At 38.3% G+C, this 3,438-nt stretch overlaps 1 protein-coding gene across 2 annotated transcripts in view; it reads left to right on the top strand.

Moving 5' to 3' along the window:
* The window catches only part of LOC101861475 (coiled-coil domain-containing protein 78), a 53,405-nt gene that overhangs the window by 20,509 nt on the left and 29,458 nt on the right, over positions 1 to 3,438 (top strand). The window lies entirely within an intron of this gene.

Genomic DNA, 3,438 nt, shown 5'->3' with positions numbered 1-3,438 from the left:
CTGTCTGTCTGTCTGTCTGTCTGTCTGTCTGTCTGTCTGTCTGTTTGTCTGTCTGTCTGTCTGTCTGTCTGTCTGTCTGACTGTCTGACCAGCATTGCCATGTATTGCTAAGGAAAAGCTAGATCGATTGAGAAAAAAAGGACATCGAGAGTGAAAAAGGACCTAGAAGTGACATTCCAAATAGCCTGTTGGCTCTTCTAGAAAAGAGAAGCATATTGAACGAAGCCAAATTGAAAAAGGTGGAAAGGTGGGAAAAGGGGGGGCAGGGAGGAGTAGAAATGTATCTTCAGTATTGCAAAAAGGGATGTGGATCGTTTGGGATGAATGAGGAAGCTTGATACGCAAAGAAGCATACTGTAAAATAATTCTTTTTTTTTTTGTTCTCCCCATTTCTTTTAAAAGAGATCGGGGGACGTTTCTATTCCTGATCTGTGTTATAAATGTTTGTCTTTTTTGTGAGGTGTAATACTATGATGTGGATTCCTGCTCTCGCCTTCTAGATCTTTTCGATTTTCTCAATTTTTGCCACTTGTTGTACCTATACTGCTGTAGGTTTCAAAACACAGGACATTCGTCTAAGTTTTTCTTTTGTGAGACTAAACTCTGTCTAAAAAGGGCTGACAGTATTCAAGAACTACGGATTACATGTATATTAGTTCTCTCAGAACTGTTGCTATCCTGATTTCACGTTGTATTAGTTTGGTGTACAGGGCACTTTTCATGTAAAAATGTTTGACTATGAATAATAATAATAATAATAAAAAAATTAAAAACCTTTGACAACTGCAAATAATTCCCGCTCGTAGTAAGGCTTTGTACGATTTTGAATGATTTCTAGGCTTTTCTTGGACACGAATAAGTGGTTTTGAAAACCTGAAGTTTATCTACACAATCAACAATCTTTATCAGAATTGCATAATTAGGGGTAAAAAAGAAAAAAAGGGGAGGGGGGGGGGGTGGCAGCAGATAAACACTGGTAGAGTTTCCATGTAAAACCGGAACGGGACATGACTGTCTGTCGGTACCTCGGCACGGATCGATTACAAATGTGAGGCATCGTGGTGAAATCAGGGTTTCGTCAATATAGACCCTACTGAAATAAAAGAAACCTGCATATTTATGGCCGTCGGGGATTTTTTGTTGTTGGAATTTTATTATTTTAACTCAACACCATTTATTAAAATTTAAAGACACCTTTCTTTTCAGATTTTACCGAAAAACGTTGGTCGAAGCCTCAAAAGAATGAAAATTTGCCGTTTCAAAGGCGACTTAATCTTTGGAAGTTACCAGACTTTGGCGTTCATTTTCTGGCTAATTTTACCTCTGACACTAAAGCCACCCCATCCCCTTCAATCACAAATTTCTCAACGTTTATTCAAGATAGATGGATACTTTTTTCCACATAAAACAAGACAAATGAACAGGCTTTGAGATTATAGCAATAACCCAACATCTCCAAAAAGTGACGAGTGCCTGATTTCACCGCGTCGTAACACATACACCTTTTGAATAATTGAACAAAGAATTTGGAAACTTTGGAGAACTGCTTTCTTCTAATCCTCTTGATAGTTATATGTTGGTACCCATTTGTCTTATATGTTCTAGAACATTATTAAATAGTAATTGTCCAAGTCAAATGTATGCGAATCCAAATAAGTCAATTGAACCAATAAATCTCGCCCATTTATGATTGGATGGAGTTCCTAAAAGAAGACCGTGTTGGACTCCCCTACACTCCACGCAACAAAACCAGACTGGACTTCTAATATGCATCCTCTAGTCGAAGTCAGTAGTAGTTAGACACGTCACCGTCGCACACAGAAGACCCGAGTTTGATTCTCGTGTGGAGGAAATCGAGTTTATCGGTCTTGAAGGGCTACCTTGAAAACCAACTTTTTAGCCAGAGAACCTGTAAAGCTAGTATTGGTAAATGTTGATACGTATGTGGAGAAATGAAAATCTACACCTTCTAACAGTTCATTAATTTATCTGTTACCAAGGAAACGGCAACCATCTTGAATTTGTGGACCACTTTATTTTCTTAAACCTTTCAAAACTATGCTACCTAGACGATTTTTTTAAAGGCAAAAGGGATAGAAGACGAGGAATTTTACAGCTAGGAAGTTTTCATATTGATAGGACCATTAGTAATCAGTTCAGAGGTCTCCAAAGTGAGCTTGTCCAAAAAAGTGGAATATTTAGCCTAATAATAAGCTGGGGCATTCTATCCATCTCAGCCCGGATGAGATCTGACAGACGGGGTCGAAGCCCGCCTCCTGAAATAGCTAAAATTGCCTCGGGTGTATAACCCGTTGAAAAAATTTACAGTGACAGGGGTCCCAACTGTAATGTTGTTTTGAACCAGTTTACCACTTTTTTTACGTTGCCTGGTTTTTATCTAACTTGAACGGAAACTGTACAAGTATTTGTCGTCCGCCCTCCCTCACCCCCCACTCACCCTCTCCGTACCTCAATTTTTCAATGTTTCATTCAATTAGTTGGTAGTATTATTACACACGTTGCTAACCTGCAACCAATTAGTTGATAGTCTGGTTATTCACGTTGCTTACCTGCAACCCAGTGACAGATTTGTCAATATGTGAGGCATTGTGGAGAAATCAGGCGCTCGTCAAAATAATGAAATCGAAGAAACAGGCATTTTTCTGCCAGTTTGACAATTTTTATAAAATGCTTTTTTTTTTTTGGCACAACACCTTTTATGTTCATTCAAAAGGTCATTTCCATGTGAATTTTACTGAAAAACGTTGAATAATGGCACAACATATGTACATTTCAGTTCTCAAGAACTCTCAATCTATAGAAGTTACAAAACTTTGGAGGCCATTTTCTCGATAATTTTACCTCTGAAACCATGCTACTCCAGTTCCTTCAATCGCAAATATCTTGAGTTCCATCCATGATAAATAGATATTTATTTACTTGGAATCTAGGTAAATAAATCAGCTTTCAGGTGATACCAATAACTTCCCATGCCCAAAAAATTGACGAGCGCCTGATTCCACCGCGTTGTGACACATATTATAAGACTATCCGTGCCTCTTATCAGGCTTCCACACCCCAAGACATATGAACAACGGAGACACCGGCAACTGTCTGCAGCCCAGGTCACATTTTATTATTATTATTTTTTTCAAAGTAGGTCTAAGCTTAGTCTTTTTCATATGTAGATAGTTGTAACTTTTTGTTTTACTTTCTGTGAGTTTCAGCCTGTTTCTTTTATTGTTTTGATTTTCTTTCGTGTTAGATTGTTTCGTAATGTTTGATTCGCGGTAGTGTGTAGTACATAGGCAGGTAGGTATGAACGATTGTAGAATTTTGTATAGATTTTTTCTCTCTTCCCTCCACCCCCCTCCTTTTTTCGTATCTTCTCTCTCTCTCTCTCTCTCTCTCTCTCTCTCTCTCTCTCTCTCTCTCTCT

This window comes from Aplysia californica, unplaced genomic scaffold (genome assembly GCF_000002075.1).
Source record: "Aplysia californica isolate F4 #8 unplaced genomic scaffold, AplCal3.0 scaffold00003, whole genome shotgun sequence".
In the NCBI taxonomy this organism is placed as follows: Eukaryota; Metazoa; Mollusca; class Gastropoda; order Aplysiida; family Aplysiidae; genus Aplysia; species Aplysia californica.
The sequence above is the reverse complement of the archived record's forward strand: the minus strand, read 5'-3'. Positions and strand labels throughout refer to the sequence as shown.